This window comes from Chionomys nivalis, chromosome 22 (assembly GCF_950005125.1).
Source record: "Chionomys nivalis chromosome 22, mChiNiv1.1, whole genome shotgun sequence".
Classification (NCBI taxonomy): domain Eukaryota; kingdom Metazoa; phylum Chordata; class Mammalia; order Rodentia; family Cricetidae; genus Chionomys; species Chionomys nivalis.
In genome coordinates, this window is record NC_080107.1 from 3,228,552 (window position 1) to 3,242,833 (window position 14,282).

The window sequence follows — 14,282 nt, forward strand, 5'->3', positions numbered from 1 at the left end:
TGGAGCTTCCTCATAAAGCATAGGATTCCCCGCAAAAAAAAAAAAAAAAAAAAAAAAAAAACCTGAATACATAAATGTCTTCCACAACAGGCCACAAGAAATATTTCAAATGTGTCTCTGGTCAAATGTTACCTAGACATCATTGGCCTAGTTGCATCTTTGCTGTTGGGATAAAAACACTCTGACCAAGAATAGCTTCAGATGAAGAAGTCACAGGCCTTCATTGAGGGAGGTCAGGGCAGAGATTTAAGCAAGAACTTGAAACAGAAACCCTGGGGGAAACACAGCTTGTGCACATTCTTACCTAGTCTCTTCATGCTAGCTAGTGTAATGTTACTGCCCACAGTGGGCCAGGCCCTGTTATATCAATTAACAGTTAAGATAATTCCCAAAAGATGCTCACAGGCCTGTCGGATCTAAGCAATCCCTCAACTGAGATTGCTAATGTAATTGTAAGTTGTGTTTCATTGACAGTTAAAGCTAACAGAACAAACAATATATTTAGTACCTTGTGGTTTATTTTAATATTTATTTCCTTCCAAGTATAACCATCAAAGTAAGCAGTTCTTCAAAGTCTAAAGGAAGTAAGATTGACTAAAAGAAAGAACAAAGTTAAAGAGCTTCCCAGTGGTTCCCAGGGGCAGCAGCACTTAAACAGATGGGATGGACTGCTTAGCACTGAGTCATAGTAAACCAGTAGTATGAAGATAACGGAGGGCAACTTCGAGGTGACAGAGCAGAGGTGTGAGAATGGACAGGAAGATGCTCTTCCTCATATTTCTGCTCTTTCTGGACTCTCTCCAGCAGATTTTCTGCAGAAAAGCAGCTGTACTGGAGGCAATGATTCTGACTTGGCAAGAAGAAGGTTAAGGAAAGATCCATCTGCAAGCAGTTGCTTCTCAAGCTCTGTTTGGAACATAAGAATGAATTCCAGCACATTGACTTCTTCTGTTAAGATCGTGATTCATGACTAAAAACATCCTTTCTAAAGTGGAAAAGCTCATGTCAGCAACACACTCTGGGATATATGAATGCCATTATAGTGACATCCTCTAACATTAACAGGATGATTGATGCTCAAAAATCTTCTTACAAATGGTTTGGTCAATGGTCGATAAAATGATTTTGGTATTGACAGCATGTGCTTCTCATGCTCAGACAAGCTACAGACTTCCTATTTTTCACCCAAAAGGCAAGCCTAAAACTAAAACCTGAAAAGAAATATAGCATATCTCAGGGCCAGCTTAAATAGCAAATGACAAGAGTAGCCATCCCTGTACTGAAATCTCTCCTGATAGATGCCAAAAATGTCCTCCTCGGTAATAGAATAGCTTCTATTTTACAAACTATAACCATGAGACAAAACATACAGGTGTTTACCTGCAGAATCATGCTGAAAAACTTGAAATCTTTCTAAATTCCTACTCAGGAATGCAACTATTCCCCAAATCCTCCTCACCAAACTGACCCAAATCCTAAGTCTGTCTACTGACATTTAGTACATTCTCGCTGTCTCTGAAGCCCGTGTTGGGGCAGATGCTCCCAGAACTCCACTACTGAACCTGTCTAAGTTCCCTAACGTCCTCCCTTTCATCCTCATGTACCTCTTCCAGACAGATCTCAAACTCTAGCGTGGAGGTGCTAATGGTTTTTTCTCTATGACTCCAGTAAGTTCCTTATGTTCCCTTTCTGTCCGTTTTTAATTAGACCAAGAATCAGAGAGAGACAGGGACAGAGATGAAAATGTCCTGCTCCCCTGGTTGCATATTCAGTGGCTTGTAACAAAATTTTGGACAAAAGACAAAGATATATAACCTTCTTATGCACATTTCCTACTCACTTATGAAATGGTGCACCAAAGTCTAAAGAAAATCTTCAAACACAATAATGACTAAGTTACAAGTGAAAAACAAATAAGAAACCTTGAATACAAGAATAATCCTTCTATAAATAATTGAAAAATATTTGCAGAAATCCAAAGCCATTAGGGAGAAGCAGTGCAAAATGAAGAAACGGCACCTCTAGAGCAAAGAACTTAATATAGGAGACAGAACAAAATATTAATTACAATTTTTCTCACTGCAATGTGAGTAAATAATATTACATTCAGATGTGAACCTGTTATAATCTTGATAATGAGTCATTAATTATGAAAATATAAAAGAAATCTGTAGATGGTTTCAAAACCTTCATGCCCAAAGCTGAAGATAGGAACTAAGTTTTTTTTTTTTAAAAAAAAAAAATTCTCCCAGAATAAAAAATGACAGAACAAAGAGTAGAAAGCATAAAGAGGTAAAGCACTTCTGAAGGTCACATCCAAAAGTGCCTAAAGTCATTATCAGAAACACCCAAAAGCAGGAAAATAGGTAGATTAAATAAACACAAAATAGCAGTTTTATTTCCTTAAGGGGAAAACACATAAATGCTCAAAGTAATTATCCATGGCTAGAACTTACACACTCTAGCACGGGGACAGTAATTCATTCTCTGTCTCTCTCTCTTCTCTCTCTCTCTCTCTCTCTCTCTCTCACACACACACACACACACACACATACACACACACATACACACACACACACACACAAACCACATCATGTTACACAGGTCTCCGAGGAAAAATTCAATTCAAAATTTTGTATTCAGACTAAGTGGTTGTCAAGGAATAAAACTAAGTAGGATGTTTTTAGATATTCAAATGTCTACCACTCATGTATCCCCTTTAAGAAACCTCAGGAGGACCTAATCAGACAAATGCAAAAATAAATAAATCCAATAAAAGAAGATGCACAGACACTAAACAAAAAACTTAAGTGCTTATTTGCTTCCTTCCTCCGTTCCTCCCCTCTTGTCTGTCTGCCTGTCTTTTTGCAGGTGAGGGCTCCAAGGTCTGAAAATCAGGGTCAACTTTATGAAAGTTAGACAAACCCGCTTCCAACACTGACCTAATTCCTCAACTCTCATTGCTGGTTTGTTTGCTTTTTATTTTGTTTTGTTGTTGTTTTGTTCTGTTGGGTTTTTTATTTATTTTTTTAAGACATAGTTTTCCTATGTAGCCCTGGATGTGTTGAAACTCATTCTACAGACCAGGCTGGCCTTGAACTCAGAAGTCCATCTGCCCCTGCCCCCCACGTGCTGGGATTAAAGTTGTGAGCCACCACCTCAGGTTCGTACAAGCTTCTAAGTACATTTACAATGATAACAAGACTAGATCCAAATATGCAAAGCTTTTTTTTCTCAAATCTGCAAAAGGAATCCTCAAAATCATGTAAAAATCAGGCATGTCAGTGCACACCCAAGATTCCAGCCATGGGAAGCATACAGGAGAACCATAGGAAATGAAGGTTCCATCAGAGGCATACCCCCAGATATGAGGTGTAAACTGATAGCACAACTCAACAACAGTAGAAAAATATAGTGGGAACAGATGGAGAGAGAGCTTAGTTGGCAAAATACTTGACAGAGCAGCGTGAGAACCCAGGTTCAATCCCCACAACCTACATGCAGCCTTACATGTAATTCCGGTGATAGGGAGGCAGAGACAGCAAGATACCTAGGGTTTTCTGGGCAGCTAATCTAATCAGATTCAATGAACGACTCTGCCCCAAAAAATAAGGTGGAAAATGACTAATAAAGATTCCTGAGTTATCCTCTGGTTTTCACTTGCAAACACACATGGACATGTGCAGGTACACATACACACACAACAATATATGCATGCATACATACATACACCAAAATTATGTGATATTTCTTAAATACCATATTTACTAATCTTTAACATGTGAAATAGTGCCTTTGTTTTAATTTTTCAGCATATTGTGTAGAAATACTAAAGTTTCTCATCATACAATATGCTACTAGAGAAATTTCAACAAATTCTATATAGTTCCAATTATATAGTCTTTGTTCACTGATTGCAATGCAAAAAAGAAAAGAACAAAAGGATATAGAGCCTACTTGGTTCCAAGAATGTTTAACTTAAAAATCAATAAACTATACCTAAATATTTTGATAATGATAAAGACTCAAAAATTAAAATATTAAAGATATTAGAACTGAATAAACATGTGAAGTCTAAAAATGCATTCAAAAATGCATTGTATCATCTTAAATATTTTTATTAATAAAGAAATAATTAGAATTATGCCTATGAACACCTAATTTTTGACAAAGAATCAAAAAATATAAAATGGAAAAAAGATAGCATATTTAACAAATGGTCCTGGCATAACTGGATATCAACATGTAGAGGAATAAAAATAGATCCATATATATCCCCATGCACAAAACTCAAGTCCAAGTAAACCAATACCACTGAACCTCATAGAAGTGAAAGAGGGAAGTATACTTGAATGCACTGGCACAGGATATCACTACATAAATATAACCCCAGCAGCACAGACACTGAGAGAAACAATTAATAAATAAGATCTCCTGAAACTGAGAGGCTTCTGTAAAGCAAAGGACACAGTAAACAAGACAAAATGGCAGCCTACAGAATGGGGAAAGATATTCACCAACCCCACATTGGCCAGAGGCCTGATCTCCAAAATATACAAAGAACTCAAGAAATTGGTCATCAAAAGAACAAATAATCCAATAAAAAAAAGGGACACAAACCTAAACAGAGAATTCTCAACAGATGAATCTAAAATAACTGAAAGACACTTACTGAAATACTTAACATCCTTAGTCATCAGAGAAATGCGAATCAAAACAACTCTGAGATTCCATCTTAGACCTATAAGAATGGCAAGTATCCAAAACACTGATGACAACTTGTGCTGGAGAGGTTGTGGGGTAAAGGGAACGCTCCTGCACTGCTGGTAGGGCTGCAAACTGGTATAGCTGCTTTGCAAATCAGTATGGCAATTTCTCAGGAAATTAGGAAACAACCTACCTCAAGACCCAGAAATATCACTTTTGGGTATATACCTTAAAGATTCTCAATTTTACCACAAGGACATGTGTTCACCTATGTTCATAAGAGCACTAATTGTCATAGCCAGAACCTGGAAATTACCTAAATGCCCCTCTACCAAAGAATCGATAAAGAAGATGTGGGCACATTTACACAATGGAGTACTACGCAGTGGAAAAAATAATGGCTTCTTGAAATTTGTGAACAAATGGGTGGATCTAGAAAACATTATACCGAGTGAGGTAACCCAGACCCAGAAAGAATTATAATATATACTCACTCATAAGTAGCTGTTAGACAAAAAAACAAAGAAATCCCAGCCTAAATTTCAAAATCCTAGAGAACCTAAACAACAAAGAAGACAGTAAGAAAGACATACATGGATCTAATCTACATGGGAAGTAGAAAAAGATGAGATCTCCTGAGTAAATTGGGAGCTTGGGGACAATGAGAGAGGGTAGAAGTGGAGGGGAGAGAAAGGGAGGGGAGAAGTGAAAAAAATATATATCTCAATAAAAACAAGAAAAAAATTAAAAATAAACTGTAAGAGCTAAAATACTAATTGGTATTAAGTAAATTTATCTATCTATCTATCTATCTATCTATCTATCTATCTATTTATTTATTTATTTTGATTTTCGAGACAGGGTTTCTCCGTAGCTTTTGGTTTCTGTCCTGGAACTAGCTCTTGTAGACCAGGTTGGCCTCAAACTCACAGAGATCCTCCTGCCTCTGCCTCCCGAGTGCTGGGATTAAAGGCGTGCACCACCACCGCCCGGCTTAAATAAATTTAAATGAGAATACTTACAATTATAAATGTTAGTTAAGGATGTAGTATTAGATATTTTAAAAACGGCGTGTCAGGATTTTAATAATTCAATATTCCTGCTTTTAAAACCTCTGATACAATTCACGTAGGACTCTTTCTACCTGCTCTCCTGCAGATTGCCTCCTCAATAGAGATAAAACTATCTCATTTCCTCACTCCATGTATGTTTCTCTTCCAGAGTATCAGGAACAGTGGAAAAATGAGAACTTCAGACACTTCTCTAGTCCCTTCCCATATCCAGGGGCTAATAAACAATTCTAAAAACTTTCAGCTCTGCTGGCAGTCGTCTCCTTTGTCCTACATAGCAATGATATTTTTATTTGGTAATTCTCTACACTGCAATAAAACTCATTTGACCCCTGAGCGTACTTATCATAACAGCTAAATATGGACACAGAGCAATGAACTTGGATGCATGACATTAGAGCAAAGGTTATATTGCCATTTGCATTTTCTTATTTCTTATACTGTTTGCTCATGATTAATAATAATAGCTACTTAGAAGTTTCCATGGATCTAAGTAGAGTATTTGTTTATTGGAAGTGTTGCCAGAAACTAACACATCTGAAAACTGACTGAGAAAAGGCTCTACCTTTGCTTATTAGCTACTATAATGAATTCTATTTTTTTTTTTTTTGGTCTGTGTTTTCCCCAGGAACTCCTTTGATAATGGTATAAAACAATCTAGGTTGTAACTGTATGCTTTCCTTCACGCTTCAAAGGAAAACAGTACTGGAATCCATGGCCCTGGCAGGTCTAACAGTAAGTGTTACCTCACCTCTCCTTTCCTACAATGTTTTCTGTGGTTTTGGAAGAAATGTAAATGGATAATAAAACTTTGTCTTGTTCGTCCTTGATGCAGCTACTCTGTACAAACAGGCTTCTTAATAGGGATTATTTTTATAGTGTAATTTATTATGAAGCTATTGAGACTAGGTTTGGAAACCAGAAGGGGTAATCAAACCTGGTTCTAAACATTGTCTTTATATACTAATTTATTGAAAAGGTTTTTACAAAAATGTATAATATTTATATTTTAGTAGCAAATTAATTAAAAATAAATTAGAATATCAAATTTTAAGTAAACATCTTTCTATATTTAAGAATGTTGATCACAATTCAGAAAACATTAAGAACAATAATCGAAACTCAAATAGAATTTTTAGCTGTAAGTGGACCTATAGAAGTAAATTTTTAATTTTTTTCTCTTTCAGATGAGGAAACTAAGAAAGAGAAAATTTATTGGCTCATGCCATGCTATATCTCTAGTAAAGGAAATAATAGAAAGTCTACTCTCTTGGGCCTTGTGTGGGGCTTTTTCCATTGTTCTATTGACTAGCTGGCATTCTTTCCTTGCTTTTTTTCCACCTACCACACTGTATAAGGAGATTTTAAAGTAAGAAGTGAATGTCCTATTTTATTGCAGTTCCCCATACAGCTGTAGCGTGAACACTAAAACTCAGTGTGTGTCAACTTACTGAATATTTGTTAACCCGCAGAAAACACAGTCCTCTTAAAAGTTACTGTCAAGATATCTGTAGCACTAAGGTGATGGTTAAATCTTAGCTTGAAGAAATCCAATATAGGAAAATTTTATAGTATTATCCTACGTCTTAAAGGAAATTGGAAAACATCAAAGACATTCCATAAATAGCTAAAAGAGAAAGAAAGGGAAGGACAATATTATTCATGTCAAAAATGGTCTTGCTGAAATGGCTCCCTGTAGGCATTTCAGATTTTATATTTCCTAAATCAAAAATTTCTATATAAACTTAATGGGAAATGATTTTTGTTTCCCTCAGACTCATGCTCATCTCAACCTTTTACCTGTATACAGGCACTGTACAGCCTAAGGTATATGCTAATTTCCCCAGGCTTATATAACCAGAGAACTAAACACAACCAGCAATACGGTTCAATATCAGCTAAATAGAGAAAAGTCCTTGAAGTTATTTTAGACAGTAAAAAGATCACTTTGCTCTTACCATATTATATAAAAAGTATAGACATTTGCCAAAATATTTTTCTATATCAGCATCAAATCTGAGGGTTCGTACTTAGCACTTTTTATCTACTTCAAACTCTAATTTTTCTTCTCTTGCCAGTGTCAATTTTTTGATCACTGTTATTTTTAATTTTAACTGTGTTATTTTTATCTGTTACTGTTTTTATTTATCTCCAAAACTGAAAAGCATCACTAGGAATTTTTTTTTTCTGGTCCCCTTGCATCTACTTCTCCATGAATTTCTCTTCCTAACCAGGACCTGGTTCAGGAATTCAGAGATCCCTTTTTTGGGGGAAAAAAAAAAGTTCACTAAGTGAACTCCAGGAACTTCATCAACTGATGGTGTCCCTCTTTAATTCTTTGCTCCAGCAATATTTAGCTTCTTCAACTCTGCCTGGTCGATTTTTCACTGCCAGTGAATGCTCATGCCTAAAACACGATGTACACACGATTCCCAGGAGTTCCTCAACTCTATTCTTTTTCTTTTTTCTCTTTTCCTTACATCCCCATATTTCAGGTCATTGCTCCTGGTGCCAGCTATAAGCACTCACACTTATTCACCAGGGCAAAGGCATGACTGTGACAAAATGCTCGACAGAAGCAATTGCAGGGACTCATAGCCTTATCTACCTGCCTTGGCAGGGACGTGTAGTGGGTTTCTCCGGTTAGAGTTCATGGTTCCTGGGGCACAATGTGCTTCAGTTTGATTGCTCCAATAGATTTGTCAAACCTCAGTTTTTCTGTACCCCTCAAACCTGGCCTGCTTTCATTCCTTGAGGAATTATCAGGTGACATTGACTGCAGTAAGTGAGTGTGGTCACTTACAGCCCTTCATCCTATCAAGCTGATCGTCAGAATCAAGATGTAGGCCAAGAACTAGAAAATGTGATTGACCTACAGACACAGGTGGGATTCTCCAAGGTGGGGTAGATCAGGAAAAGCTTCAGTTCTATACATTTGCCAGGCACAAACAAAAACTCCACTTTGTCTTTAATATTATTCACTAAATAATTATATATTCTTCCTCTGCTGTTATAAGATAATAAGATTAATTATTAAACCAGAACACATTAGAAAGTTAACAGTTGCAGTAAATTGATTTTTTATTACATAAGAAATTAAAATATTTTCTTACTTTCTGTAAAGGAGCAGAGTTTATCTGAGGTAGACAGTCTTTTAGTTCCACGTCTGTCTCGCTGAGACACAAAGACAATTTCGGTATTGTTAATGATCTCTCAAAATATTATTACATCATAAAGATATATTAAGGATAACCAAATTATAAAGGTTGCTATTAGTTTTCTTAACTATAGAATCAATGTATGTTCGATATAGAAACAAAAATTTAGAAACTATAGAAAAAATATACATTAACAAAAGGTCATCAGAAAGTTCTAAATTCCATAAGCCAGAAAAAGATCATTACTGTAGTGTCAACTTTCCTTCTGAAACTCATGCAGCCTCTTACATTTTCAACGAGAAGAACCCAAGTCTCAGAAAATATACTTTATCATTTTTGAAATCCTCGGCTTCTTACCTATATGAAGTTTGTAAGAAATACTATATTTACTTCACAGTATTATTGCATTAATTTATATTTTCAAACATTGTGCCTCCATTTTTATCTAAGTCAAAGAGATTGAGGATTAATTAGACAGGTACTTAGAATTGTAATTTAACTGACTATTAATAAGACTTCTAACAGTTCTGAAGAGCAGAGCTCTTGTTGGGGGGAGTTCCTTCACTTGCTTCTAGAGATGATTCCTGACGTACAAGGAATATAAAATATTTAACCAAATCTCTCCTTCACTCAGATCTTTCTGTTTTAGAGAGCTCACTAAATCTTGCTATCCAAAGGCTAGTATCCATGACATTTTATCTTTATAGTCCAGTACCTCTTAGAGGATCAGCATGCTTTATTCTTCATCAAGTTACTTGTATACCAGTCCATTATGCACTACAAATGAGAACATAACCCCTGTAACTAAGGAAGCAGTATATTACTTGGCTTATTCTCTATAATGAAAAATAAAGTCTTCAAAAAATCTCTCTAGCAATAGTCTAATGTTTAATGATGCATGCACAATAGTTTCATGAATTTATAAGTATGAATTGACTGAATAATTTTGGTTCAAATATAATCTTTTTAAAATAAAAAGAGTAATCATTTTGGTGTGTGTGTGTGTGTGTGTGTGTGTGTGTGTAGGTGCCTGTAGAGATCAGAGGTTTGAGCTATCCTATGAACTGGGGTGATAGGTGATTTTGAAGCAAGGGTGGATGTGGGTATTGATAAAGATGATTGGGTACTCCTGAAGATGAGTACTGACTTTTCACCATCAAGTTATCCTCCCAGTGGCAGCAATCACTATTGTTGGATTCCTCACAAAAGTCAATAATCAACAGGAAGGAATGTTATTCTTGAAGGTCAAATAAGATGCATTGTTGCATTTATTGCAAGTCCTATGATATGAGTATGCTTACTGTTTATCCGAACATCTCATAGTCTTGGTTGTTCATAAGAATTTTTCTATTATCAGTTCTGTACACAACTCTTTCCTTATTAGCATAGTGTTCATATTTACCTTGATAACACACTGATTCTTCAAGTGGATCCTGAGTTTCACTTTTTCCATTTGTTTTTGGGACAGGGTCTTGCCTTATGGGTGACCTGACACTGTATAGCCTGAACCAGAGTCCTAGATGCCAGGATTCCAGATGTGTGCCTCTGTGTCTGGTCTACGACTCTTTCATCTCATGGAGCTAAATGCAGCCCTATCTCTTAACTACCATGACTTTGATGTGCAAATATAGCTGTTGTGTAAATCTCAGACTTTGCTCCGGTTTCTTTTTTAAAGCCTTTCCTGCTCATTTATTTTAACATTTTCATTGTACATCTTAACATTTTATTGAAGTAGCTTCACTTCCTCTGTGATATGAACATTAAATAAGCAACATTTCCTTCGTCTGCCTCAATATTTTATTAAAGGGAAATTTGTTGCTATTTTTATCTAAATCTCTCTGCCATGTACATGTGTGAATTTTAGTGTTCAAAGAATTTGTATAAGAACAAAAAGGAACTGAAACTATTTTAATGGTGGTTTCTTTATCTGTATTTTTATTGAGTTAAATAATAAAAGAAGCTTTAAAATCCTTTAATTTTTCTTTTGCTTCAAAGATTCATGAGGATTTTTTCAAGCAAATGTAAGAAAGAAGACAAATGAATAAGATTTATATAGAAGATACAAATTAATAAACAGAGAGAATCTTTCCTAATCCAGTATAGAAAATTAGTTGTTAAGAAATCTCCTGGTAACCCACTTTGCAGACCTCTCTAGCCTATTCAATCAGAATGTGAGTTTGGATTGGTCCCACAGTGTACCCTCCTGCACCAAGGTGTCGGTGTTTAGTTTGTAATTAAGCACTTAAAATGCTTGAAAATATTCTTATCCTGGCATCAGCACATTGCAAAAGAACTTTTCCTCTTCCCCTCTAAATAATACGGCGTGTCAGCATGAGTCATGGAATTCCAGGGTGCACTATGTATCAGCATTATCTTCCCTCTGTTCTGCTTAGGAGACAAAGTTGAGATTATGTAAATTAAACTACTTTATTTTCTTTGATTTCCTGACTTGGTTCTATATGCTTAAGAATATAGGTATTTCTGGAAATGTAAAATTAAGGACATACTTTAGATCTGTGGACATTGTAGACATTTATAAAAGACAAAGGTAATATTGTAGTTCTTTAGGAATTATAATATTTGAAGCCAAATTAATGTACTTCAAATAATATAACAAAGAGAGCGGCATCTCCTAAAGTGATCTGTCAAAGAGAGCAGCATCTCCCAAAGTGATCTGTCTCGGGTGCCTTATTTTCTAGTTGAGAACAGGTAGTTGGGAAGCTGTTTTTTCACAAAGTTGATAGTAGTTTTTCATCACTGTGGCAAAGCCTGAGAGAAACAACTTCAAAGGAGCGGAGGTTTACTCTGTTTCATCCTTTTGTAGGTTTCAGTCCATGGTCAGGGGGCTCCACCATTTTAAGAACAAAACTAAACAAAATCATCATGGCTGGACCACATGCTGAAACAGTGAAGATGCCCACTTTATACTGGCCTTGGGCAAAGAGATAAGAGAAGACTGGATAATAAACCCTCCAACCATAGCAACACACCTAGAGACCCGCTTCTTCCAAATAGGACTCTGTTACTAAAATTTCCACCACCTTCCAAAGCAACAGCCCTAATTGGGGACCAACAGTTTAACACATGAGCTGTTCCCAGCCATTAACTATTCAGAACACAAGAATTAAAAAGTATTAGCAGAAGGATGGAGCTCAAACCTCCTGATGCCCTACTCTCCATGCAAGTTACCACTACCGAGGAAAAGGAAATGCTTTTAGACACTTTAAATACCTTTTAATAACAGGATGTTTGCTGTATCATCATATAACATTTGGGTAATATGGTTTGTGTTTTAAATTGTTTTCCATCTAAATTCAGCTAAATTATATTGCTTAACATTATTGAAATGTTTTATGAGTCTTGAAGAACTTACACAAAATTGTGGATAAGAAAAGGTAGGGAGCAATTAAGAAAACAGAAGGACATAACCAACTCAAGATAAATTCTTTCTCAGGTACTCAAGGATTTATTTTTCTTAAAAGCACTTGCTCTTCAAAGTTTGACCTGGTGTGATTATGAGTCAGATAAAAGTTAGATGCTGGTATTAACTTATGAGAAAGCCATTCTGTATTAATAGTAGAAAAGCCAACCAAAGATAATTAACAAAAAAAACCCATCAATTTCTTGACTTCCAGAGTACAATGACTCATTGAAGGTTAGAAATAATCTCAGTAATGGATGGGAACAGAAAATGTAGCAATATCACCAGGATCTTCTTGCTGTTAGAACTCTATAGCTTGGTTAAAATCTAAGTTTCACCTACATGGTGGAAAGATGTGTTTTTATACTTTTCTTTTTTATTTATTTATTTATGTATTTATTTATTTATTATTTTATATGCATTGATGTTTGTTTTGTTGTTTTTCTTGTTCTTGCTAGGTTTTCTTGGGTGAGGATCGTGTGTTTATTTTTTGCCTGCAGGTCTGTGTGAGGGTGTCAGATTCTGGAAAACAAACCTGGGTCCTCTGGAAGAACAGTCAGTGCTCTCAACCATTGAACCATCTCTCTAGCCCCTTCTTTATGGTTTTCAACTCATACAGAATCCCAAAATAAATTTCCATGGTGATTAAGGGAGCATGAAGTCTTCCAATTGCTCCAACAAAAATCCCAGAATTACCCAAGTATGGCAACATATGTCTGCCTTCCCAGCCCCCAGGTGGCTAAAACAGGAAGGCATGACTTTGTGCCCAACCTGAACAACATAGCTAAATTGTCTCCAGAGAGTACCTCCACCGCAAGAACAAATTCCTACAATATAGCATCGGGGCACTGACGAGGTCATTGCTCAACTTTAGTCACTGCCATTTGTTTAGTGTTGGGTTTCATAGCTGCCCATAGACTGGGACTTAAGTCCACCTCTCTCTAAATACATTAGTGTGCACTGCAAAAGCGTAGATTGTCTTTGTCCACACGTGAACAGGAATGTTGGGATAGCCAAAAACAAGTGTCTTCTGCGATCTACTTATTAAACAGGGGAAGACATTTGGTGATTTTGCTGTTTTTTATCTCCCTACTCCCCACCTTTAATAATTGCTTGGATTGTTTCCTGTTATACAGACTGAAGCACTTAAAAGTAACCAGTAAAAACACAGGGTGTCTTGTAGTTCCAGCAGACAAAATCTTATCACTAACTTCTAGCTTCCTTTGTTCATAGGACAGAGTTTTGTTTTTGTTTTTGTTTTTTTTTTTTTTTCAGATTAGCTCTCAAGGAGGGAGACTGATTTCTCCCTATTTCACCATTTTATTTCTCTTAAAGCACACTTACGAGTCAAGAATATATTTGCTGTTGGAGTGGGTGGAATGGTAATGGTAAACAAGACGGAAATCTTGATAATAGAATTCGTTCCAAACAGATTGGGCACAGGTTTGAAAGGTAGAATATTCACTGTCATTTAGTCTCATTGGGTCCCCGAAAAATAATAGAGACTTACATTCTTTTCTTTTTCCTTGTAATTTCTAAGTGCTTCCTCTTCATAGTTGAATAAACTACTGCCTGTCCAAACTTGGGTTTAGCTATTATAATAATGCAGGGCACATTTATTTACAGATGTAAAATTAGTTTGTGTGGTTTGACTCTTGCCTTTATAAATCAGTACCTGTCATCAGGAGATCTCACCTATTTCCTTGGGGCAGTTATGAGTCTGACTTATAGAATGAAGAATGTCACCCCAGCTAATATCCAGACCTGTGAGTAAGACAGCATTTCATATTTTAAATCACTGGAACTGCTGGAATTGTTTATAAGGCTGGCTTATCACACAAAACAAATTACAAGACATTGCACAAACCCTTTGGTGATACAACCTGCCAACTTCTGCCAAAGATAATGCAAATATTATTTTAGAAC